Raw genomic sequence first — 27,854 nt, forward strand, 5'->3', positions numbered from 1 at the left:
CCCTGATCTCGATTTATTTATTTATTCATTTACAATATTTATATACCGCTCCACATCAAAAGATTTTGGAGTGGTGAACAATGAAGACAAAAGAATAAAACACCATATTAAAACTATTAAAACATTTTAAAAGAAACAAATTCTGAAGTTAATAAACCGCAGCTGGTCACTCAAGGAAGGCCTCTCAAAATAACAATGTCTTCAGGACGTGCCGAAAGCAACACAACGTTGGTGCCTGCCTGACTTCTAAAGGCAGGAAGTTAAACAGGAAGGGGGCCACCACAGTGAAGGTTGTTTTCCTGGTGGACTCCAACTGGGCCATGGGTCCATGTGGAACCACCAGGGACATGCCCTCTGATGACCTCAGTGACCAGGCAGGCTGGTAAAGAAGAAGGCACTCGCTCAGGTATCCTGGTCCCAAGTTGTTTAGAGCTTTGTACACTAGTGCTAATCCCTTAAATCTGGCCCGGAAGCAAATAGGCCACCAGTGTAGTTCCCTCAGCAAAGGAGTTACACGCTGAAAAGGGGCAGCTTCTGACAACAGCCGAGCTGCTGCATTCCACACTAGCTCTAGCTTCTGGACCAGCCTCAAGGACAGCCACACATAGAGCACATTGCAGTAATCCAGTCTTGAGGATACTAATGCCTTTACTACTGTGGCCAAGCTATCCCTGTCCAGGAGAGGCCGTAGGTGGTAAACCAGCCAAAGCTGGTAAAGGGCACTCTGAGCCGCTTAGGCCTCTAGCAACAATAATGGACCTAGGAGTACCCCCGGAACAGGCAATAAGCCTATCTCCCAGACCCAGGAACCATTCACCCACAGGGCTTCCATCTCGCCAGGATTCAGCTTCAGTTTATTGGCCCTCATCCAGCCCATTACTGAGCACTGGACACTGATCCAGACACTAGGCACTGATCCAGGACTTGCACAGCCTCTCCCAATTCAGATGTCACAGGGAGACAGAGCTGCACATCATCAGCATACTGATGGCATTTAGCTCCAAATACCCTAATGATCGTTCCCAGCAGCTGCATATAGATGTTTAACAACATTGGGGACAAGATAGTACCCTGCGGCACCCCGCAGCTCAATTGCCAAGGGGCCGAGGAACAGTCACCCAATGTTACTCTCTGAAATTGGCCCCACAGGTAGGACCAGAACCACTGTAACACAGCGCCTCCAATATCCATCTCACAGAGTCGATCCAGGAGAATACCATGGTTGATGGTAGCAAAAGCCGATGAGAGGTCGAGCAGAATTAAGGAAATTAGGGTTGCACTCCCCCTTTCCCTCTCTCAATAAAAGTCATCCATCAGGGCAACCAAGGCTGATTCAGTCCCATACCCAGATCAAAACCCAGACCGGAATGTGTCTGGATAATCAGTATCCTCCAAGAGTGCCTGCTGTTGTTCCGCCACAACCCTCTCAAGCACCTTTCCCAAAAAAGGGGTATTTGCAACTGGGCGGTAGTTGGGTCCAGCGTGGGCTTCTTCAGGAGTGGTCGCACTACTGCCTCCTTAAGGACAGCAGGGGCCACCCCTTCCCGCATGGGAGCATTTAGCACTCCCTGAATCCACCCAGTCATACCCCTTTGGCTAGCTTTTATTAGCCAAGAGGGGCAGGGATGAAGAGAGCACGTGGTCGGTCACATTGCTGCACGCACCTTGTCCACATCATCAGGCCGCAATAACTGGAACTAATCCCACAAAATGCCAGATGGTGGCATCGGACACCTCGACTGAAAATGAGCTAACAACAGCGTCAAGTTCACTGCGAAGACAAGTGATTTTGTCCTCAAAGTGCGATGCAAAAAGCTCACAGCAGGTCCTCAACGGGACCAGGGTCCCATTTGCTGGAGAGGCTGTTAACAGCCCCTGGACCACCCGGAAGAGTTCAGCTGGACGTCTACTTCAAGCTTAACTTGCTTGTTTGCTGATGCTTCATCACTGGGGCTAAGACGCTTCGTCACTGGGGCTCCTCGCACTCGGAGACCTAGCTCCCTCGCAAGTGCGCCTCCTTTTAGGCCCAACTGCTACTGCAGTGAATCTGCAGTATGAGATTCTTATGTGATTGGAAATCCCTGCATCAAACTTCACCTTAGCCACAAACTGACTAGCTGGCCCTTGGCACACCACTTCCTCTCTGCCTCAGCCTTCCAATTTCCTCTGCGATACAGGGATTTTTTTTAATGAATTGTTACAATGAGCATTTTAAAACCATTTTTCTATTTTAAATGTGTAAGCTGCTGTGATATATTTCATTAACATTATGCAAAGTATATAAGTAATTTTAAATAAGTATCAGCTAACTTAAGGGTTGTTGTAAGGACTACAACAAGACAATGTAAGTGAAGCACATGAACACTCAAGAAAAAACACTATACAAATGTTAAACGTGTAGGTTTCCAAGGCAGAGCATGGGGTTTTCCAGGCAGAATGGACCTCTTGTTTTAGGAATTAACCATTGTCTTCATATTTCTAAGCTTCTGCTATTTGCAGTGAAACTATTTACACTTGAAAACCTATCTCAACCATCGGGGGCTAGAATGCAATGGCATCAGGATTCTCCAAGTCCTGAGAACAACCTGACACCTGAAAAAAAGCATGTTGCAAGCCAGCATGCAATCTCTACACCCCAGAGGGTGCAAAAATATTGTAAAGGGTTATATTTAAAAACTATTCAGTTTAAGAGAAGAAAAGGCACTGATAAATTCAGTCATTCACCCTCCAAAATGGATATTTTAAGAAGGTCACCACACCATTTAAGCAGGAAACACATTCTAGGGTCTCATATACTGTGAGGACTGGGGCTAAAAGACCAAGGGAAAATATAGGTACATTGAGTGAGGCCAAATAGTTGTAAATGAGCATAATATGTGATTGTACAGTCCATTTACTACTCACCATGCTTTTAGGGCATGGGTGAATTTGTAAGTAATTTAACTCTTCTCATAAACTGAAAGTGTTTGATCCTAAAACGTTATTTATTATGAAAAAGGTGATTAACTGAATTACACAAGACTTTGCAGTGAGGATAAAATTTAACTTTAGCTATATTATAGTAACTATTTATACTTTACTTTAGGCTGCTATCCAATACATAATTATGTGGGAGTAAGTCCCATTCAACTCAGTGGGACTTACTTCTGCATAGACATGCCTAGGATTGTGCTGTTAAGGAGTAAGAAATACAACACATACATTATCTCATTAACTCCTCCAGGGTTGATGTAAGATTATTATCTTCATATTTTCCCTGTTTATAATATTATCTTCATAGTGTCCAATGGTACTAGGTAAAATGGGTTATGACAAGTCTGGAACACAACTCTAAAGCACAGCCCTATCACAAACTACAAATCAAGTCAATCCATGGCAGAGATCCCAAAACATAAACAAATCACATCACTCAAAGAAGTGAGCCAGGCAAGAGTCTACCATTGAAGCCTCAATGCAGATCAATTATTTAAACATGGGGGGGGGGGTGTTAAAGAAACAATTATTTGATGAACATGAACTCTCTGTCATTCACACTAGCAGATTTCTCTGGCTTTCCATCAGAACATCTACTTGACTGACATTACATAAATTGCCCTGACTTCACATTCACTTTAAACTGGGAACCCCAATACTTCATAATTTTATAACATATAACAGATTTTCCCCAAGCCAGTGAAAGGAGACCCTCACAATGCTACTAAATTGTTAACATGATCCACACTGCCAAAGAAGAAACTTGAAGGTCTATTTTGGGTCAGCACAAAAAATATCAGAAACAGGAGGCCCTTGCATCTCAGAACAAAACTGTTTAAACTGCTGTAACTTGGGCATTCTTAATCAGTTTTCCCCAAAATTTGACCAGGTAGGTTCTCTATGCTAACTGTCATATTGATAAAACAAACTGACTTGATACTGCTTCGAATGCAGTTTTCAGGCTTTATAATAACAGAAGTCTGAAAAATCTAGCTGCCTTAATGTTACAGCCACTCCCACAGCTATATAATCAGAAGTGATCACCTATTTTCCGTTTCCCTTCTTTCAGCCTTTGGTACCTTCCAGTTGATATCACAGTAGAAGTAAATTTAAAAGCCCAAGATTGGAGAGCCAATGAGAATGTGTAATGTAAACATCTCAGGGTGCAAATCTATGGGAATAGTCGGCCACCTCCAAACTCAGAGGCAACTAACTATCCAATGCAGGCTGGGCACAGCACGGAGGGGATCTTCTCCTCTACACTCCAGCCACCCTGCGTTTGTGGCTAGACAGCTAATTTCCACTATCTAGCCAGGGTGCCTCAGAGTGCGGGGGAGGCTGGACAGCACATAGGAAGTGTCATAACGGCACTTTCACTGCCCCTGCCCTGCCCCCAGGGATGCCCCCTTTTCCCCTGCTCCACGCTGCTCTTACGAGTGCAGAGCTGGACACAAACCGTGCCTCCTACGAGGCAGCGGGGAAGGAACGGTGAGGTGGTTTTCTGGGAACTGACCTTGGAACACTGGCTCCGAGCTCAGTTCCTAGAAAACAAAAAATCCTATGGCTGTCTAGCCGCTGTCTAGCAGCCATAGGATTGCACCCTTAATTGTTGATCACATATGCTTCTCTCTAGTGCTGGTGTCAATCGCCTACACCATAGAAGCCAAGATGCTGAGTTTCTATAAAGTACAGAGTGGTTATTTTGGTGGCAGCAGTTAAAGTTAAAAATGATATAACATTTCCTAAATTTGAGGTTGATTTGAGAACTTTATTAAAAAATGCGGCAGAGAGCTCCACAGATCAAAGCCTCCACATTTTAAAAGGAAACTTTGGTTTGTTTTGCCACACAGGTATAAACAGTTTTAATACTTTGTTTTTTTATTAGGATCCAGAGATCCACCAACTACAGCCAGGTTCAAAATAATAGCTGGGGAGATAAACCAAATTCAGAATAACTGCCTAAGGAGTGGAGCCAATTACCTACTGCACCACATGAGCTGAGATGATCTGCATATACAAGTACAAATCTACCCCTGAATTATTACAGACCAGGGATTCCAACAGCCTAAGGGCCCATCTACATGGGAGGTTTTCTCCGATGCTGCTCTGGCTTAAAGTTATTAGGGACACATGACATTGTGACCAGTCTGCAGCCACCCCGGAATTTACCTGTGGGGAAGCTGCATTTTTGCAGGGTACTTTTACTCTGTTGTTTTTCTTCAATTCAGCTCCCCTGCGGTTCAGCTGCTGTGTGCCCATTCCTCTGCTTTAAATTTGATATGATCAGGATGTTCCTAGGAGTGTGTCTTTCACTTGGCCCTGCCCTTGGTAACCTAGGTAACTAAAGTAACTCACTTGCCTTTCCAACACATCAAAGCCCTAAAGCGCTCTTTTGAGCCTTCAGAATTGCCCTGCACTTCCTTTTCACTATTGGGAGTAATTAGCCTCAGTGATTATGCACTTCTGATGTTTGCCTTACTTCACTTCCCCAATGCCGTGTTAAATTGTTTCCCTGATGTTGGTAAAGTTACTTCTCTGATGTTGTCTAAATTTGCTTCCCTGATGGATAAGAGCTTTATCGTAATAGTGGTCTGGCGAGGCCTCGGGATCAAGGCAGCCTGTCATTATGAGCAGGGAGAAAGCACCCAGAGAAGGAGAAAGGGGCGGGTGGGAGCAATAACTCCATGACAGTTTGCTAGAATGGGGCAAAATTGGGGTGGTGAGCTGCTCTCATAGGGATCCTTCAGGAGCTGTACTGGATAATTGGGTTGTTTCTAGAGAACTGTGAATTAGTTACTCTCTATTCAAAATAATGTAGTTGCAGGAGGGAGCCTGGACATGGGCCGGGAAACAAGCCTCTCTCATTGGCTGAGCAGCCCCTGCCCAGCTGATGATGCTCAGTTCTACTCCCACCACCAACCTGGAAGTATGGTCCTTTCAAGCACTGTGTGACCCATGAAAACTGGATTTTAAAGGTACAGTACACTTGGATTTTTTTGCTTTGTGTGTCTCTGATGGAAGGAAAAAGGAAAGGTTCCTCCTGTGCAAGCACTGAGTCATTACTGACTCCTAGAGGGATGCTGCTTTTGCTGGCGTTTTCATGGCAGACTATAGCGGGGTGGTTTGCCTTGCCTTCCCCAGTCGTGACTACCTTTCCCCCAGCAAGCTGGGTCCTCATTTTACCGACCTCGGAAGGATGGAAGGCTGAATTGACCTGAACCGGCTACCTGAGACCCAGCTTCTGCTGGGATCGAACTCAGGTCGTGGGGAGAGTTTCGGTTGCAATACTGACGCCTACCACTCTGCACCACATGAGGCTCATCTCCAATGGACCAAAGCCAATTTCATGAAAATCTGGATAATTCTCCAACATGCTTCTCATTCTGTTGTCATGAAGATCCCTTCCTAATTTGTTGAAGGAGGAGCCTTTTCTTGTTTTTATTGTTAATAAACCTTGTCAGAAACCCTTGTCCATCTACTGCAAATCATCCACCAATCTACCAGTACATTCCCCATCTATCCCCTGCCCACCCCTGCTCTAGAGCAGCCTCCTAAAAAAGAAAATAAAAAAGTCTTAGTCAGGAAGCAACTTGATTAATAACAGTTCTGAGTAGCAGATATTTTTACCTTTTAAATTTAATATTTATTCATACAAGATAAATTTCTTATTCTCACAGTAATAAAAAATCAGGCATAAGTTTGAATGTATGATTCAATGTATAATGAAACGTATGATTCCAGTATAATGATGCATAGAAGAGCCATCTTCAGCAACATGCGTTCTCTATTTAATATCACAAGCCCTAATGAAATGTTAGCTTTGTTTATAACACAACTGACCAAATTTAAGAAACACTGTAAACTGGTAGACTACAGCTTCCCACACACCCACAAACTGTAGCTATAAATAGAGGGCTGCCCCAATAGCCCTGACAATCATATGAGGGGTTGGACAAACATTCGCAGTCACTAGAAAAGATACTGGTTAGCATTCTGTACACTGGACTCCAACAACTGTCCTCAGTTTCCCATCATTATGATGCCCTTCAGTGGAAGAGGGATTAGGGCTGGGGGATGTTTGCTATGAGGTTGAAGAACTCTCCTAACCATGCTATTTGGGGAGGCTTCAGGAAAGTGGGGGGGGGCTTTTTTCTTTTCCCACTCTCCAGAAACCTCCCCCCCACCCCGTACTATATAGCAGTAATTTGCTCAGGTCACAAACCTGAGCCCTTTATAGCACAGCAAAGCGTGGGATGGCGAGAGGGAAGTTGTTTTTCTACCCCCACAGAAACCACCCCAGATTCATCAGCCTCCTGGGGTGGTCCATCACATTTGGTCCACCACTCCTGCGGATGTTACCAACAACTCAAAGGTCAAAACTGATCAAGTAATAGTCTGTCCATGGAAATCGAGTCATTTCTGGCTTCCCCATGCACAGATCAGTATCTGCTAGTTCAGTATAGAAAACCAAATCTAAAGGATGTCCTGCCAGCTATTAACTGGGACAGGTCCATTGTCCACTTTAATACCTTCCCCCAACAACCCTGGAGTTCTCAACACCATACTCAAGACAACCTCCATCAGCTCAGGCAGGGAGACCGTTAGACAACAGGGTGGTCAATACATCACCAGAATCCCACTCCTGTCTCAAGATCCCAACACCAGGTACAGACATTCAAAGCTTTCTGACTATCAAATCGGGTACCTGATGAGGGAGATGGATTCCCTATATACCAGAGCTACCTCTCCTCCCCACCCCTCAATGCATCATCATCTCCTGTTAGGAGACGATGAAGCATTCCAACATTTTGTTGTTGGGCCCCAAGATTAATCAGATTTCTTAATTGCCATACCTTGAGAACTCACATCAAGTAACAACACTAAAGTAACCATCCAGTAAAGCAAATATTAATAGCCTCTTAAATACAAAGTACAACAATACTGAACAGAGACTGCTCCATACCTGTTTAATCACACATTAAAAGCCAGCTGAAACACAAAGCTCTAGCAGCACAACTCTACCAAGTATCTGCCAAATTCTGAGCCCATAGCAGCCCCAAGGGCCAATCCCAAAATAATTAAACCTTAGATGTTGATGGCCCTGAGCTGTAATTGGTTCTAGCATTTCGGAAGCTGCCAAGCAAGATACCAACTAGTGGGGGTGGAGGCAGAGGGTAAGGCATGGAAGAGGGTAAGACATAGAAACAAAGTGTTCCAGAGTCGGGGGGGGGGGGCATGCTCTCACTTCCCCTGTGGTCCATCCCAGTTCCTGGTGCACATCTATCCCTTTGTCCTCAGGCTGCCCTAAAATCCTCTGCTTCAGACTTTCCTTAGTGCCCCATAAAATGAGAATGCTCACCCACCTAATCCCTTGTGTATTACGGAGAAGTTGGGAATGAGGGTGATACACACTCACTTCAGGCAAAATCCCTGAAGAACAGGGGTCCGCAATGTCACTCAACACATTCACCATGATGAGCACTCTACTACCCTCTAGCACAGCAGTGGGCAACTTGCGGCCTGCCTGACTTTGTTGGACTGAATCTCCCACCATCCCTCCCCATTGGCTATGCTGGCTAATGTTGATGGGAGTTGCAGTTCATCAATATCTGGAGGGCCACAAGTTGCCTACCCCTGCTCTAGAAAGTGTGACAGCCACCAAACATCTTCCACATCTTCGAGTGTGAAAAGGGGGCAGGGATTGTTCCTGTAGATGGTTAGCCTCTGAAGTACAATGCAACTTCAGGAATAAGTCCTATCCTTCTCTACTTTTGGAAGAAGCCTGGGATTTGTATTGGTGCTTCACTTCCATAGCACTCCATGCACCTCAAACGTGTAATGCCAGAATGACCAGCCCAACTTTATCTCCAGTTCAAAGCTGGAAGGGGTGCAGCTTGCTGTTTTAACTCTGCACTCCTAAAGCAGCTCAGCACAAAGCCAAAACAAGCCCCTGCCTTAATCTTCTTTCTAGAGCTGGGATCATACCCCAAATTGTGCTGGACCTCAAGATTATCTCAGTGCAACTGCAGATATGATCCCTACCTTCCAAGCTAGCTTGGTTGTTAGCTTCGGTTGTGCACTTCCATTTTGGCTTTGTGCTTTCAAGGTACTTCAAGTACAGAACCAACAGAAGTTCCAACTCTCTCTTCCAGCTCCAAGTTATGCATCTGAGATGCTCCAAGAACTCCTAAAGTGCAGCACAGTTCCGGGAATGATTCCTCCACACCCTACCCAGCTCCAAGCTAGAAGCCAATTGGGGCTGGATGTTTTGGTGGTGGGTAGCTAAGGCACTTGAAACACATAGGCACCCACTGCCAAAACAAGCTGCTGCTCCCTATACTAGATACAAAATACTAGAGCTGGAGAGAAGAGCAGGAGATTAATTCCTGAACTCCTACAGAGGCATACCACAAGGTCAGCAGCTAAGGCTGCAATCCTATGCACGCTTACCTTAGGATTCTACTGAAGGGGAGGGGCAGGGCCCTGGTGACCACAAGTTTATTGGGCCCTGCAAAATTTCTAAAAGAACAGGCTCAGGTTTGTTAGGAAACTGCCCCTTCGCTCCAAGACAACCTCAAGCGGGGTGAGGGGTAGAGAGAGGGATTTGTGAGTAAAAAAAATCTGTGTGCACCTACAGAGCTGCACAGTTCTGAATAACTGCACAATTTATTTTTAAGCTTGTATTCCTTCACAGCTGTGACAGTGTGCATGCAGTAACCAGACTTTTAAAAAGAGCAACCTAAAATGGCAGCGGACCTCCCACTTCTCCCGCAATTGCAGCACTACACCGTGGTTTGTGGCATGTCCTCTCACTATAATCCTGAATGATAGAACACACATAACTTTTCAAAGTCCTGCTATTTTTCCCAGAATTACAACATTATGCATCGGTGTGTTATACTCAATCACATTATAAACACAGCAGATACAGTGCTCTATTCATTAACGTGGGTCCCCAGAGCAGGAACTGCATTTGAAAAAAAAACCAGTACAGCAGTGCCTCACAAACGAAAGGGCTCCAGTGTAGATCCTACCAATGTGACCAGCCAGTTAAGGCTGCAGGTGATGAGAAGAATTTCTAGAACTGCTTTGTCTATTTGCAAAGCTAAAAAGCAGATCTTGAGAATATTGTAGAGGGTAAAGCAGAATTTCTACTTAAAACTTCTAAAAATGTATGTATTCTTGCCTAAAAATCAACAGCACATTTGTTCATTCTTGGCTTCTCTGCTGATTTTGACACTTGCACTGTCTTTTCTGTTTAATACATCTTTGGTTTGCAGATCTCGCCCTTTCGTGGTTGCTTTCATACCTTCTATGGTTTTCATTATCTTCAGGAAGCTCCTGACATTGTCACTTAATTTAATGGAGAGCATTTATGCCTACTCTCCTTTATGGTCTCTTTCTAACAATCTCATTAGCTTGCTCCTCACTATCTTTATCCTGTCCCATCAATTGATCTCCTATCATAGCCTCCCCTTCTAGCATTTCATGCATCATGTCCTGCTATTTGGACACCATGTTTGTGTGAAACTGGTATTTTGTTTTCTCAAAGAATACAATACAAGACGCTTCGTCTTAAAACCTGGTGGGGAAGCAGGGTTTAACCTCACTAGTCACAATTCCCACCACCATTACATGACACATTTATTTTGTAATTTTTGTTAGCACTACCTAGCACTTTATCTAACGTAATATGTCTTTTGTTCTGAGAAAGTCTGCATGAGCAAGGGATCCAAGGCAGCTAGGAGCGAAAGGACACAGATGGTAGTATGCCAGGCTACCCAGCTTTATTATAACTGAAGTTCATGACCTGTATGTCCTCTACCCTAGCTAAGTTAAGCAGAGCTGTCCTCTAACAATATGCCATGCTTGGGAACTCCGGATAATTGCAAATCCCTTCCTGATCTCCAAGTTACCACTTTAGGCAAGCAACCCAAGAGGGTAGCTTAATTTGGCCAATCTGAAGCCTTGGAGGGAAATATAGTCCACTGTGACAACTAGATAGGCCTTTGGTCTGATCTTCCTATGTTCTTATTCTTTAAGCACTCTGAGCCACCCTTGGTACACTCTGGAGCAATTATGTGGGTTTTCCAGAAAATTCTGAATCGGAAAACTCTCCAATGCAAATTATGTTATTTTGCATAGGATCATTTGTATCAGAAAATCACCAGAGAGTGATCTAATTTAGCATGTTTATTAAATACAGGTAAAATAAACAACAAAGCTAAAGAAGTATCCTATGTTATTTTTTTGTCTCAATACCTTACAAGTATGTCACCTGAAATATACGAGGGGGAAAATTAAAGCACAATGTGATTTTAGGCACAATCCTATGGGGATAGTCGGCTGCCTCCAAACTCGGAGGCAGCTTACTATCCACTGCAGGGAGGGCAGAGCACAGAGAGGATCATCTCCTCCATGCTCCAGCTGCCCTGCATTTGCAGCTAGACAGCCAATTTAGGCTGTCTATCTAGGGACATCTGAGGGGGGCAGGGGACTGAATGGCACATAGGAAGTGTCATAACAACAGTTCTGCGGTCTCCTCTCCTCCCCTCCCCACCCCCGGGAATGCTCCCTTTTCGGCCACTCTATGCTGCGCTTACAAGCACGGAGACAGGGACGAACCACACTGCCTACAAGGCGGCCGGGGAGGAGGCGGGGAGCTCTGTTCCCAGAAACCGAAAAATCCTATTGCTGTCTAGACAATGTCTAGCGCCCATAGGATTGCTCCCTCTAAAGTTTTATCATGTAGACATTTTTATTGGAATAGCTGTAAAAATTTAAAGACAATAGCATATACTTCCTTTATTGTTTACATGTAAGAAAGAAACAAGGGTACCAAGAACTGCTGACACACTAATTCAGCCTTCCCCAATCTAGTGCCCTCCAGTTGGACTACAACTCCCAGCATCCTTCAGTCAACATGGAGGGCACCAGGTTGGGGAAGGCTGCAGTAATTAATTTTAGCAACTGAAAGAACTGTGCATAATATTCTGACAACCATTCAGCTATTTCAACAGAGTTCAACTCACTTCCACTGAGGTTGTTGGAGCACCTTCAGTTTCGCTGTCACTACTTATTAGTTCCATTTCACATTGAAACATAGATGCATTTCAGTGACATATATATTCTCTCACATACCTGATAATTACCTGAGAAACATTAATTACAACTTTGAAACTGCCAACTTTGTCTAATGTTGTATTTGCAATTGGCATCCATCCGTTATTACTAATGAACTTATGAAAGAGAAAATTTTCCACGGAAAAATTATGTACTGGAAAATTTTCCCTTTTAGAACATTTTCTGCAAAAAAGTTTCCACCCCACATCACTGCTCTAGAGATTCTTGAGACCCTTCTTTTCAGAACCCAACGCATGCTAAGAGTCTCACAGGATTCACCTGGCATGCTACCCAATTCTCAATATCCTTTCCCTCCTCTCAGGAGCCAACTTTACATTGCCAGGCCCAGTGCTTCCTTTTTGCCTGTGCTACCTTCCTGCCTTGTGCACCCAGACAAAGATTCACACCCTGTGAAACACCCATTGCTGCTTTTAGTCTGCGCCCATTTCAACAGTGCAGCCCAAATCCACTGGGACCTTGATCCCTGCCTGGGACCACCTCTGGAAGATTTTACACTGTGTACGTAAGTGTATTGGGGCCACTGATGATAACTCGGGACCCAGGGAGCCCATGTTTCTCAGCTGGAGAATGCAGTACAGCTGTTCAGACTGTTGGCTCACAACTCAGTGGCCTTGTGTGGCCAAGCTAAAAGGAAAAAGCATTGTGCCAAGGTCATGAGCCATGTGCCTCCAACACTTAGCAATCTTCTCTCCCTTGCCTCCTTCCCTTCAATTTCTTGCCTCTGTTTGTGCTTGTTATTTTCCTTGATCTAGCTCAAGACCTAGGAGAGGCTTTGCTTCACAGTCCTTCATTCCAAGCTATATTTTTAAACTGCATTCTGCACTGTGCGAGGCTCAGGTGTTCATAATAAAAGCTTAGCCTGCCATCATCATCTATGTCCAAAGATGGTGGACAAATCCACTTATCAGAGGGTGGTGACACACACTGTAGTTTTCAGGCCCATCCAGAACAAAGCCAAAATTCTTGTCTGATTGCTGGTTAAAGCCAAGGTAGACTGTGCCCGTTGTGAGTTCCCGTGCCCAACCCTGAAGCAAAGTTCTATGTGCTTCCCCTCCTCTGAAACAGGTAAATATACCTATTCTGTCTTTATTTCTTCCTCCTTCTCCTAATGTTATTGTAAAATAACCATTCTGCCCTTTGCATGGCTCACCCTGGGCCACTGCAACTCAAGGTCCCCCATTATGCTTATGCCTCCCAAAGACTGCTTTGCCATTGCCCTAGTGCCCTCCCCACTCCTTAATGTCCTGCTTTCATATTTTCTTGCTCTAATGATGTTACTCGGAATAGTTTGCCAGTCAGTACTGCTGAGGGGTGGGGGCAGGGAGAATGTGATAAACGATACTAATTGATCATTTTTCTTTCTTAGTGATAAGACATCATACAGCTGATGAAATGGATTTTAGTCTACAAAAGCTTATGCCATGTTAAATGTATTATTCTTTAAGGTGCCAAAAGCCTCTTCGTTTTTGCTGCAACAGACTAATACAGCTATCCCTCTGGAAACTCTGTCCTAAGTTTTTTTAATAATTCACAAACAAAATCAGAGCTGTTTTTTACAGCGTAAATAAAACAAATGTCTGACAGCATATTCTTTGTAAAGATGCTGATACTAGAAGAGAATTGTTGGACTGTTTGTGTTAGGACTTGTTGGGAACAGCATGCTGATGGTGATAGTTGACAACACTGATGGAAAGACAGACCTCTTCCAATGGTGCAGTAAAGGAAGGTTCCAGGCTATTTACCACTGGCTTACCAGATTTCACTTCCTTGATGTGAAGGCTGATGAAACTCTACTAGTGCTTAGGGATGTGCATACAAGCAAAACACAAGCTCATCAAAATTCTCCAAATTCCACCTTGAAGCTCATTCTGTCTGGTGTACGTATCAGATTGCAAGCCTTGGGGGGGGGGGGGGAGATCTTTTTGCATGAAAATTCATGTGTATTTTCATGCATATTCTTCCAAAAGTATGCATCAACGGTGCACATCTTTGAAATGTATGCTTTCTTCTCCCACTGATTAAAGTGTTTGTGCACATTTTTCAAAATTATGATTTTTTTTCATGCTCATTTTTCAAATGTATGCATGCTCTCAGACACATTTTTTTTGATCAGCAAATCACAATGCAAGTTCCAAAATGTACAGACTTAAGCCACAGATTGCATTCCAGTCCATGTTCAGTCCAGGAGGTGTGAACTGGGTAAATCCTGGGTAAATGTGCTCCCAGGGCATAGTCTGAAAGCACATGAGGCAGCCACCTTGCTGAACCTAAGAAGGTTTAGGTGTGGTCAGTGCTTGGAGGGGAGACCACCTGGGGACCACATGTAGCCACCTTGAGTTCCATGATGGATGAAAGGTGGGATATAAACATAATAAAATCCTCATCAAAAACAAACTGAAACTAATTTTTCCTACTTTCCTACTAGTGCTACAGTAAACCAGAAAGACTTCCAACCTGAAAGAAGTTTAGAATTAAGTTGATGTTCTACAACATACAACTAAAAATAAACATCCTTTGAGTTTCAGTAGACATCCACAAAACTTTCCAGGTACTTTCAGATATTGCACTAACTGTAAAGTAAGTGAATTCAATTATTTTTCTTCCTTAGTCACACTTCAATCATGTGCCTGAGGGCATTACAAGGCAGAAGAGGAATAAGGAGTCTAACTTCATTCTTCTGTATCTAGATCCATTTATTCTTGTACTTTGCATTAATTATTCTAAAACAACAATCACCCTACAGTTTCATATTCACAAATACTAAATATAATTCACCCATAAGTAAACACAGGAGGAGAGGAAAAATGACACCATTTTGTATGCTCTGTAATCACTATCTCTCTGAGGAAAAACCACATTTAGGCTGCAATCCTAAAAGCACTTACTTGAGAGTAACCCCTGCTGAATTCATTAGGACTTACTTGTGGGTAGACATGTACAGAATTGCACTGTTCGAGTGAATTAAGGGTAACTAATCTGTGTTAAGTGCTTGACTATGCTCTGTCCTTGGATTCTAGTATGTGCTCTCTTGTCCTAGGACTCCTGATCTTAGACCTGAGAATTAGTATAGAGCCTATACAAATCAGAAGCATAGGAAAATATTTTCAGATACAGTCAAATTAAATATTGGTACCAACCAAGATTAGCTGATCAAATTAGAGAATATAATCTGAGTTGATTTTGTATAGGTGCATAAATGAATATGACCATCAACATAAGCAAGTCCCTGCTCCCCAAAGCCTGCAATATAATGAAGGGAAATAAACATCTTAGATGACGTTAGGGTTCAACTATAACCCTCTAAAGGAATGCCAACTTTCTCTCCACACCCACCCTGAATAGCCAACAGAGAAAAAAGTATGAACCAGCAGCTACTTTCTGCAGCACAGATTGAGAAATCAATAAAGGGCGGTAGACCAGTCAATGTGGCCTGTCAAGACAATTAGTCTGTGTCGAGGAAACAATGGGTTGGATACAAACTAAGTTAGTCATGCTTTAGTCTCAATTAAATCAATGGGATTTAAGTCAGTCTTAGCTAACCTGGTCTGGATCCAGTACAATATATATTTTAAATATTAAACTGAGTAGTGCTATCTCTGCATTAACTCATTCATATCTATCTTTAAATGTTTTCTTTAGAGCCATTAGTATTTTCCTTTCCTCACTATCGAGTTTGAACCCTGAAAAGCTATCCCATATCCTCAAAAAGCACAGGACACCAGAGAGATAACAGGCATATTCTGCCATACATTTCTGTTCTGACAGAGAAGGGCAGCTGTGCAGCTTAAAGACCAACATATTTACTGTAGCATAAATGTTTGTGGACTAAAGCCCAGATCATCAGATGCTGCTTTGCGTTTGCTGTAATAGACTAACATGACTACTGCTCTGGACCTTGTCACTCTTTCAGTTCTAAGTGACTAAACCCATTAGAATTGGCTTTCTAGAGTTGAAGTACCAGGGTGTGCAGTGGAGGAGATTTGTTTTCAGCCCTTATTTCAAACCTTCAGCACTCATTTGCTAACCTTCAGGACTAGAAGTAAAACAGATATAAAAATAAAGCAGGCTAGAGCATCAAGCATGAGCATAGCCTAGAAGATGATACAAAAATCTATACAGTCTTGGGAAAAGTGGATAGTAGGAAGGACTTGGAGGAGAATTAGTCAATGGAATCAGAAAGACTGTCCCAGAGTAGAACAGTGTTAATGAATGCCATAAGTAGACACCAAGAAAAAGAACCCTGACAAAGAGACAAGAAAGAGCTGGGAAAAGGACACATCTGTAGGAAGAAATAAGAATAGTAATGATGGAGGTGAGAACATACACAACCCCAAAGGTTCAGGTAAGGAATTTGAACTTGATGCAATAGACAGATAAGAAGCCACTGAACCAGGGGATCCCAACACTAGAACTAAGAACTGCAACAGTGGGGAAGGAAAGAGTCTTCCTCCTTTGGAGAACCACTACATGTCATGATAGAACAGGGCGCAAGAAGATACTGTGAACAATTCAGTCTGGGAAAAACCCCAGCAATCCACAATGATCTGAGCCTATTGCACAGTATTTGCATTTTACAAAATTATGGCTGTCCCACAGGGAATGAACTATAAAATGTTCTGATGGAAAGCTTTAGTCACTGAGATACTAAAATGAGTGGCATAGTCTAACCATCCTCCTACATATTAAACTCATTTCATGGTGACCCTTCATTTTTGGCATGCCATGGATTTTTGCACACACATTGTGCAGCTTCATCATAGACAACTTCAGGCTGAGTCTGAAGACTGTGCACCAAACTAGATGTTACACACAGGTACATACAACTTTCCCGTTTTTTTAAACCAAAAGCTGTCTTGAGAGGTTGTGTTTAAACAGAGTAAGGGCTACTTAACCCTTTCTCCTCCAGGGATTTTCACACTTATAATTTTAAGCTGCTTTTCCACTAGCAGGGGGAAATGCAGTTTGAGGGGGGCAATTTTGAGTGGGAAAATGACAAAGGAAAGTTTAAGCAGCCCCCACCCCTATTCTTCCCCTTAGATTCTCAGGTTCCCAAGGCAGTTTTTAGTTTTTAAAAGAAGCTGAAAATAAGTTACATGAGAGCCAGTGTGGTGTAGTGGCTAGAGTGTTGGACTGGGAGTCAGGAGATCCGGGTTCTAGTCCCCACTCAGCTATGGAAGCTCACTGGGTGACTTTGGGCCAGTCACAGAACCTCAGCCCAACCTACCTACAGGGTTGTTGTTGTCAGGATAAAATTGAGAGGAGGAGGATTATGTACTCCACCTTGGGTTCCTTGAGGAGGAAAAAAGGTGGGATATAAATGTAATAAAATAAATAAATACATGAAAAATACACGTAACTACATGTTATATCTGGTTTCAGCCAGTGATGGTTGCAAGAAGAAACATATGTTTGCAACTTTAGAAAGAAAATTCTCTTTCAACATTAACTAAATTTTGTTAGTAAGGGAGCAATCCTATGGCCCCGAGACACTGTTTAGAGAGCCACAGGATATGCTCTTTTCCGGGAACCGTCCTTGGAGCTCGTGCTCCGAGGTCGGTTCCCAGAAATCTGATCCGGCATTTCTCCAAAGCATGGAGAAGCCCCATCCTCTGCATTCAGAAGACAAGCGCAGAGCAACTGAAAAGGGGCGTTCTAGGGCAGGGAGAGCGCAGCTGTGCATACGACAAGTCCTATGTGTCGTATGGCAGCTTCCTCTCCCGGTTGGCCCCCCTGCCGCTAAACAGCTGAAAACAGCTGTCTAGCGAAAAATAGCAAGGCAGGAGAGGTGCGGAGGGAACGATCCCCCCATGCCTCTCCTGCCTTGCTTAGGATAGGTGGTCGCCTGTGAGTTCAGAGGCGGCTGCCCATCTAGTTAGGACTGCGCCCTAAAACACTCATTTCAAAAACTATTAATATTATGAACATTTACTTTGAAATAAAAAATGACAAGTTTAAACATAACAAGATGAGTGGGAATTTCTCCTTTGAATTGATTGCTTCAGAGCAGTACGAAACTCAAGCACTGACCAGAGTCATTTTTCAAAAATTATCTCACAATTAAAGCTTTGCAGGAAAGTCTACAGTGAAAACCTTTATTCCAGAGCACAACTGTATTCTAGATTGTGTTTAACTATAGCAGCCTTCCCAACCTGGTCCCCTCCAGATGTTTTAGACTACAACTCCCAGCATTCCTGACAGCTGGGGCTGATTGGAATTGAAGTCTAAAACATCTGGAGGCCCCACATTCAGGTAGTCTGAACTACAGCATACACAGGACCCTACCTGAAGGTCTGGTGGCAGGAAGAGTGTATTGTTTACTACAGAATAAGAGAGGTTCCAATCTGTTTGCAGTGAGTAGCCAGCCAACCAGCCAGTATTTTGCTAGTCCAACTAGTAAACACATACTCCCTCAAATAGCCACTACTGGAGTCTGAAAAACCAGTAATCCTCAGGCACTACCAGACCCCACACCTGATCTGCCCACTTCTGTTCTGACTTTGCCCCTTCCCCATGCAAAGGGAACAAATTTTCTGAAATGAAATGTTGGCTCACCTAACTAACTGTGAACTGGATCTGCCTTCAAATCTCTATCCATCTCTTTCTGGATTACAACCCATAAACCTTTTGTCATAAACTGCTCTTCCTGTTGATACCCTCAAATAAAGGGCTATGCTATCATACCAGAGAGTAGTACAAAGGGCTTCCTGCGCATTTGTAGGTTTTCCAGCCATGAATCCCCAAGATAAAAATGTAATAAATAAATAAGATTTGCAGGGGGTAATGAGGGTCTTCTGCACAGGTGTCCAAAATGTCAATCGCATTCAGAAACACCAGCAGCTTTGTTCAGGTGTCCCTTAAATAACAGATTTCAGGCCATGTCTAAAGATTCAGACAAGAACGTAAGTGGAAAGGGGTCACCCTCCACACTAACATATGCTCTAATTCCTGCTCTTCAGGCAGACCCAAGCCTGCATCACCATTTTCCCCACCACCTTGAGCCTAAAGCTGACTTACCAGAGACAGCTGTTAACTTCTGAAATGGGAGGTGCCAGAGCTCAAGCCTACTTGGAGGTAATGGCATCTGACCTCAAAGCCCCTAATTCATAGTATGTAGGAGCTAGTTTTGGCTACGCATGAGTGACAGAAAGGCACTCTGAACATGCCCAAAGAGACTCTTATTTATTAACAGGGATTGCCTCAGCCCTTATGTCCCTGCCCATTCTCTAAGATCCTCAGAATGAGCATTCTTGAGGGTGCTGCAGTCTCCTGGGGATCACCATTAAATGCAGTAGAGCATTTAATATTGCAGCTTCTGCCCTCTGGAACACACTCCCTATTGACATTAGACAGGCATCTACAGTTCTGATTTTTAGATGTCTGCTTAAGGCCTACCTCTTTATGCAGGCTTTCCCTGAGTATAGTTATAGTTTTATTGTTGAGCACTGATTATTTTATTGTATTTTATTGTTAGATTGTTATTACGTTAACTGCTTTGATAATTTTATAGGAAAGTGGTACACAAATTTGTGTAATAAAAAATAAATATTCACTGACGCACTCTATAGCTGAGACGTAATATCAAATCCTAGCAAGCTCTTGTTAAAGATTAAATTATTGTTGCCAAACCCTCTTAGCAGAAGGTAAGAGGACCACAGCCCTAAAGAACATACCAATTTAATGAGCTAGACAAAACTCCATTAAAAATTGATGTCCCTCAGCCCAACCTACCTCACAGGGTTATTGTTGTGACGCTAAAATGAGAGGAGGAGGGTTATGTATGCCGCCTTAGGTTCCTTAAGGAGGAAAAAAGGTGGGATATTAATGAAATAAATAAATAAAGTCAAACATCCCCCTGTATAAAGCTAAGTAATTTTCACAAGAAATAGAAGTAATTGCAACCAGATTTCAAAGTATTAGCCTTCAGATTCTTCAAATTGTTTTCAGTTCAATATCTCATTGACATGATTCCTCTGTCTTAGACACATTATCTAAAAATACCTATTTAAAGAAAAATACAAAGAACTAATATCTCCATTGAACTTTCACTGTTGCTAATGCAATTTCCTATATCTATAATTTATATCTATATCTATCTATCTAAATTATATATCTATCTATCTAATCTATCTATCTAAATTATAGATATCTATATCTATAATTTAATCATAAACTGTTTTAGACTCTTAGGTTTCAGTCCCAACAAATGTACTAGTGAGAAAGTCCCATTGAACACAACAGGACCTACTTCTAAGTAAATATGCACAGGGTTGGGCAGATAACACTCAAAATTCTTGGTAATCATAATTAACTTGAGAGTTAACTGTGCTTAGCACTATGTAGGAGATGCCAGAGGAGTCAGATAGCTTATTCTGAAGGTAACAGGAAGATCAACCCCTAAATTTATTTTCTTAAATCTATAGCCTGCCATTTGGACAAAAAGGCTGATTTTCAAATTATTGGACATAAGTAGTTATGAGGACGTACGCAGTGAAATAGTGTGAGCTTCTTCTTTCCATCCCTATTCCCACCTTTCATTTACATTCCTGGGTAACAACTGAGCCATTCCACTAAAAATACAGGCAGCTGTCACCCTTAAACAAACAACCCCTACAAATATAATATAAAATATAACTATCTCCATTGATCTTCCTTTCTCTGGATTTCAGAATCTCTCACTTCTTGCGTAATTACCCTTCTACCATCAAGTTCTTCTGACTGAAATGTCAGAATTCTATTAACAGCCTCATACACTGTAGCATTTAACAAATAAGAGCCATCAAATGACTCTCCTGGACAACAGGGTATCAGCCTTGCAAATATTTAATGACACACTCAAGAAACTAAATCCATTTACACTTTGGGAAGGAGGGGGTTGGAGAGGAGAATGGGAATATGTACTCCCCTACCAGAAAAATATATTCCACCAGCAAAAATACTTGTAATCCACTTGCGGTGGGCAATTTTTCCTTCCTAGAAGACTGAAGTTCGGCCTCAGTTTGCTAGTATCTTATATCCATTATGGAAAGTCACTAGAAAAAAGTCAAGCTGTTGCTGACACTGGAATAAAGGAGGGCAAATTAACCATAAAGGTAGAAGTTAATCTCTTCAACCCAATTCTGCAATAAACAAATTCTTACTTTAACTTCTTCCCAGACAATCACTATGTATTACAAGTTCTGAGTTCTGCAGAAAAATCTACCTTGCCAACTGGTATACTACACAGAAGTTTAAATAAAAATGTACATCCAGTAAAAGAACCTCAGCCAATTAACTGTATGTTTGATTTGATTAACAGCGCAGACCTCTACTCAGAAATAAGCCCCACTGAGTTCTATGGGACTTACTCCCAGGTATGTATAGGACTGCAGCCTAAATCTGTACAAATTTGCACATGAGAAAAAGCAATTGTTCCAAAGGGGAAAAAAAGCATACTTTCTTTGTTTTTAGATGATGTATGCATCTTACAAGACATCCCCTTTTCACCAGGAACGAATACCATTTTTTGTCATCTGGACTGATTTTTTATAATTACATGAACCAAAAAATAACAATCATTTTTCTAACATCCGCTGCTCTATTAAGTCGAGTCACTTTTTTTAGTTATACATTTTTTAATTGATTAATCTAATGATAACTCAATTGCCAGGAGTGGGCAATTAATTTTAAATGACCAATTTTGATTTTACATTAATTACACGCCATATATAGTAACCCTTCCTATTGATGCCTTTTCTGGGAATACTCTATACCCAGTCATTTGTCAACAGCAGACTTAGCTAGCCATAAATGAGGGAAGGGCTCTTCTGATTTTGGATTTCCTTGTAACTGCCTTTGTCACAAAGTGGATTTGAGTCATATATCTAAAGTATATCACCAATAAGGATGTGATTATTTCCTCAAGGTGATTGCTGTCAATAGCATCTATAAAATGCTACCTGAAGTGGTCACTCCATGGGCTTTAGTTTCCTACCAAGGAGTAGATGCCATGTATCACTTACTCTGCACTATTATCAAAACACTTCCATGTCCCGATAGTTAACTCTCCCATCCCAGGATAATGGCACCAAAACTTGTCTGCAACTCTTCAATAAAGCAGGAAGATCAAATCAAGGACACTGCTGGTGGAATGAATCTTAGCCTTTAAATCCTTGCCTGAATTTCACCCAATAGAGATGGAATTCACAATGCAATGGCATAGTCACAAGTTCACACCCCCTTTATTCAATATTAATCTTCAAAAAAAGCTACAAACTCTGGGTTCTCTATGCCCTGCCACTAACATGGATTCAAATTCCATTACCCTTTGAAAAGGCGGGGAAAATAGACAATCTAAAATGTCAAACACAAGATGATTCACAGTCCAGAAGCATGCAGTCTGATCACCTGAAGTTTAAGTCCCACAGAGTTCACCATGCATAGTATTGCACTTGCATAGTATCACAGCATCCAAGCACAGCTGCATTAAAAGTATGATGATACCTCCCAATCACATATACTCCACACCCTGCTCATTAACTTCTTGATTACTGTGATCCTCTCCCCACTGACTCCTGGATTTCCCTCTTCTGCATACAATAGCCAAGACTGAATCCACAGTACTGAAAGATACTGAAAAGTGCTGTTACAACTGCTTTGGGGACAGAGGCTGCCACTGTAAAGACAAGCCAGCAAATGTCTAATATGGCAACGAATTCCAGAAACCAAGATGCAAAACATACACATAGAAAGGGATTCAAAGGAAGAAGACCAAGAGAGAGAGAAACAATAAGAAAGAATGCAGGTGGAGAGAGAGAAAAATAGGCATGGGGAGATATGTGATGTAAAATTGTCACTCACGGTTAGATTTTCTGCAGTGGGTATCTTGGCTTTTTTAAAAGAGGGATGTCGTCCTTCACGATCTACACACAAGCCCCATGCTCAAAGTGCCACTGATGTTTGGAGGGGTTTTTCTGAGTTTTCCCTTAGGAGGGATTTGTCAGTGATACCGACAGGGAGAGAGCTTTGGGTTTCAAACCCTTAAACTACAAGTTTATCCCTTTCTTTCCCGTTGGCTAGGCTGTTACTTAAGTGATGTCACTCCTGTCCCCCCCCCCCCAGCTGTAATGGGAACAACTTTCACCTCCTTCTGTATTTAGGAGTTCCTTATTCTCTTCAGCTAACACCCCCACTTTCTGACAGTTTGGGGAATAAGCATCTTTCTTTGTTTTTCTAAGGAATATTTTTGTTATTGTGGGTCTCCTCCCTTTTGACAGCTATTTGATATTATTTTCTTTCAACTTTTAGGCTGCCTGTGAAGCTATCCTCCTTCTCTTTTACAATGGATATTTTAAAAGAATCTTTTTAAGTGGAGGTGGGGGTCGTCTCCACAAGGAGGAATACCCCCTACTTAAATACGTTTAGGAAATCTTTATAGCTTCACCGATACTAACAAGCTAGTGGGTATCAGTTTGTCTCCTTGTAGGCTAGTAAGTAGGCACCAATAAGTTACTAGATCGTTTTAGCTGGGGGTGGTGATGGTTTGAATTGAGGGTGAAACATTTGGGGGTCTTTCCTTTACTCTAGTGGCTGCTATAATCGCTCTTTTACTGCCGGAGCTCTTCTCCCTTCTCGTATTGAGTAGCCTTTAAATCCTAGGTATACCTCCCGGAATAAGATAAGATGGGATGGGGTGGGGGGATGACAAAACTTGTGGGAGTGTACAACTGCCCAGGCAAGGCCTAGTTGTGCGTATCTGTCCTTGGCCCGGGGCGGGGGGCTAAATTTAAGACCCAGCTTCTACGGGGTAATGGAGGGCTCCTCCGAGATTAGCCCCGGATATGTGTTCGAAAGGGGGGATCTTTCCCTTGACGGGGTAGCACAATCTTGGGATGGGATTGGGAGTCGCCTCGCTTGACGAAAGGGGGAGGACGCGGGCGGGGGGGCGCTCTCCTCCTGACCCGGCTGCCACTGGAGGCCGCGGCGGCTTCTGGGCCTGGGCGCTCTCCGCCGCCGCCCGGGCTTGAGGTGCTCCCGGAGGGCTCCTGAGCAGTGCGAAGTGTCGCGGGGCGCCGGCGACGCAGCGCGGCAGACCCTCTGCAGGCCCCGGCCCTCTTCCTTATCCTGCTGCTGATGCTTGCTCCGTGTGCTCCGGGCTGCGGCTCTCCTGCAGGCCCCAGCTCCTCCCCAGCCTCCGCTCCGCCTCCCCCGGCTCCCTCCAGGCCGCGCCACCCCCGCCTCCCCGGCTTAAGGTGGCTCCTCTCGGCGGAGATGCCGCTTCCCCATACCCGATCTTCAGCTACGGGAAACGTTTCTGAAGCACACTCCAGGCACACCCCAACCCGCGTTGCTCTTCTGCCTCCCGCCTCCCATTTCTGTGCTAAGTAATTATCGCTTCATTAAACCCCTCCATCCAGGGAAAATAAGTGCCACTTTCCTTTCCCAAAAACATGTTACCAGGATAATTACTAATCTTTCCCACCCAAACCCGTAACAGTACAATTCCCCAAACTCAGGTGATGGACTCCAAAATCTCAGCTCCCCCACCATCCCCTGCTTTCTCTGCCCCCTACCTCATTTCAATACCTTAGCTCCCCATTTGTACTGAAAACGTTCAAATGGAAAATATTTACCACCTGTACATACTTTTTATTAATTGTTCATAGTTCAGGACTTCTGTCCGTAAGAAGAAAGGAAAAATACACTATTATGGACAGAGCTTGCCCTTCCCCCCCCCCCAAAGGGGCAATTGTTGTCCAAGAAAATCATTACTATAACCAGTGCTTGTCTTGATGTTTCAGCTCGTGGCAAAATGTTGGCTCATTGCATTCCTTGCAAAACTTCAAGTTTAAATATTTTTATACTATCTGCCCAAACAAGCTACTGTTGACTAAGCCATGAAAGCCCCACTCATTTATTCAAAACATTTATAGGCTGCTTTTTCAGGGCGTTCAAAGCAACTTACCAAAATAAAAATACAATGAAATTAAAAGTACACATAAAAATGGTTACGTAAATCAGCCATTTGGTGAGGCAGCCCTAATGTGTTGGGACCCATTCAGAAAACCATCACCCCATGATAAGGGTAAGGAGAGTAGTGAGTGCCTCTTTGCAACAGGGAGTATTTCCATCATCCTTAAAAGCAAAGTTGAGAATATTGTTTAAAAAGTCACTCCCCGAGCATAGTGGATAATTTTCAGACAGTCTCCAGTATTCCATTCGTGGGCAAGGTGCTGGAGGTGTGGTGGTGACTCAGCTACAGAGGTTTCTATATGAGGCGGGTTATCTAGATCCATTTCAATCTGGCTCCAGGCCTGGTTGAAATGGATCTGCTTTGATCGCCTTGGTGGACAATCTACACTGGGAACTGGACAAGGGCAGTGTGTCCCTGTTGGTTCTGCTGGACTTCTTGGCAGCTTTCAGAACCATTGACCATGGTCTCTTTCTGGACTGCATGGCTAAAAGGGTATTTGGAGGCATAGTTTTACATACATTTCTTGTATATTTAACATATACATGAAACTGCTGGGAGAGGTTAGCTGGAGTTTTGGGATTCAGTGCCATCGCTATGCTGTTTACCCAACTTTATATCTCCTTTTCATCTAAATCCAAAGATATTGTTCAAGCTGTGAATTGGTATCTGATGTTAGTAATGGACCACTGAACAAATTGAAGCTTAATCCAGACAAGACAGAGGTGGTGCTGGTCAGTCAAAAGGAAGGTCAGGTAATAAGGATTCATTCAGCCTGTGCTGGATGGAGTTACTCTCCCCTTGAAGACTCAGGTTTGCAGTTTCGGTGCACTCCTGGAATAGGCCCTGAACCTGTATGCCCAGGTTCAGCAGTGGCCAGGAGTGTGTTTTTACAGCTAAGGCTATTGTGCCAACTGCTCTTATTCCTGGAAATGTCACATCTCACCATGGTGGCACATGACTTAGTTACATCCTGTTTGGAGAAATGTAACATGCTCTACATGGGGCTGCCTTTGAAAAGTGTTTGGAAACTTCAGCTAGTCCATAATACTGCAGCTAGACTATTGACTGGGGCCGGTTATAGACAGCATGTGGCTCCCTTGTTATAATGGCTTCACTGACTACTGGTCCATTTCCAAGCACATTTCAAAGTGCTAGTTATGACCTATAAAGCCCTGTATGACTTGGGACGAGGCTATTTCAAAGACCACATTTTCCTTTATGGGCCTGCCTGAATTGTAAGATCCTCTGGAGAGGCTCTTCTTTCTCTCCCACCACTGGAGTCACATTTGGCAGGAATGAAAGAATAAACAGAAAGAGAAATACAGAAACAAGTAAATACAGAAATGCAGTAATCACCTCAGAGTGGGGAGAAAAGATCTGTAAATTCACTCATCATCTTACTCTATCCAAGAGATTACTTCCTGAGTACACTGGCCCAGAGTTGCTAATTCTATATATTAAGCAGTTCACTAAACTTCAAATTTTTTTTATAAATGAAACATTAACATATGTTTAATGGTCTTTTTTTCCTAGATTCCAAGGTCTATACATACTAAACTTTTCTCTGAAACTATGAAAGTTAATTCCATTCCCTAAAATGTAACATGAAATGTATGATGCCTAAACTGCTAGATGTCAAATACTAAAATACCATATGTTTTTTTAAACTATCCATTTAAAAATATTGAAACCATATAATTAGATGCCAAATATTGATGTAAGATCTGGGGACAGCAATCCAAACAGTGTCTGGGGGGGCCATAGGATTTTTCGGATTCCTGGATCTGAGGCTGGAGACAGCGCTCCAGCCTTGGACCCAGGAGTTTGAGCACCCCTCCACCTCCCCCCAGCACGGAGGGAACCGCACCGCCTGCCTCTACGAAGTCACAAATGCAAGCTCAGAGAGGACAGAAAGGGAGCGTGCTGGTGGATGGGGAGGGGATCCCTCTCCCTGACACCTCAGGTAGATAGGTGAAAATGCCCATCTAGCCAAATTGCAGAGCAGAAGGCACAGCACACATCCTACTCTGCTTTGGGTACTCATAACCTCCAAGTTCGGAGGCTTACGAATACGAAGGGTAGATCTAAAAGCATTGCATTCTTAATGCATATTTCAATCCCCATCTGCTTGAGTTTTCACCATCTTCAATCCTTTGATGTCATCCACAAACATGGATACCTCTCTACACTTATTTATTTAACTTATGTTCCACACCTTCCACACACAACTGCTCCCAGCGTAGCTTTAAAAAGGACATAAAAACAAAAAAAAGTCACAAAATCACTTGAACAGCAGATGAAACATAAGGCAGAACAAATAAAACCAACTGATCTAATGGCTTAAACATTTTTTTAAAACCTGGGGGAACAGAAAGGTGTTTTCCTGGCTGAAATGACAACTGCCTCCAGAGTGTGGAAGAGTTTTGCCATGTGCCATGACTCTTTGCTGACCAACGGAACAAAGACAAGATTCCACAATGCCAATATAGGGATTGGGCAGCTCACAGGGGTCATAAATTCAAATTGACCAATCATTAGTCTGGGGGGACCTGGTCACTGTAGAGATCACTCCAGGTGATCTCTACAGTGCCTCCTTAAGATAAACTAAACCCTGGAAGAATATGCAGAGATGTAAATTTTGGGGCCTACCACAGTCTGGCTAGGTCTTTGTACAGAGGCCTCTCCAGAATCAGGGTGCATGTATGGACGTTTGTTTTGTCACAATGTGCAAACATGATTAATGGCACATTATTAAACAACACAATGAAATTTAATAGGGATAAATGCC

At 43.0% G+C, this 27,854-nt stretch overlaps 1 protein-coding gene across 3 annotated transcripts in view; it reads right to left on the reverse strand.

Moving 5' to 3' along the window:
• Positions 1-24,287, reverse strand: part of FOXJ2 (forkhead box J2) — a 67,323-nt gene extending 43,036 nt beyond the window's left edge. The window contains exon 1 of one of the 3 annotated variants that reach the window (XM_084859861.1): positions 22,954-24,287. The gene's annotated coding sequence lies outside the window, so the exon portion shown is untranslated. The remainder of the gene's footprint in view (positions 1-22,953) is intronic. The other 2 variants (XM_084859859.1, XM_084859860.1) reach the window with 2 other exon arrangements.
• Positions 24,288-27,854: the final 3,567 nt, after the last annotated feature.

This window comes from Heloderma suspectum, chromosome 5 (assembly GCF_057233095.1).
Source record: "Heloderma suspectum isolate Gila_16-S chromosome 5, 16-S_ref, whole genome shotgun sequence".
Taxonomy (NCBI): domain Eukaryota; kingdom Metazoa; phylum Chordata; class Lepidosauria; order Squamata; family Helodermatidae; genus Heloderma; species Heloderma suspectum.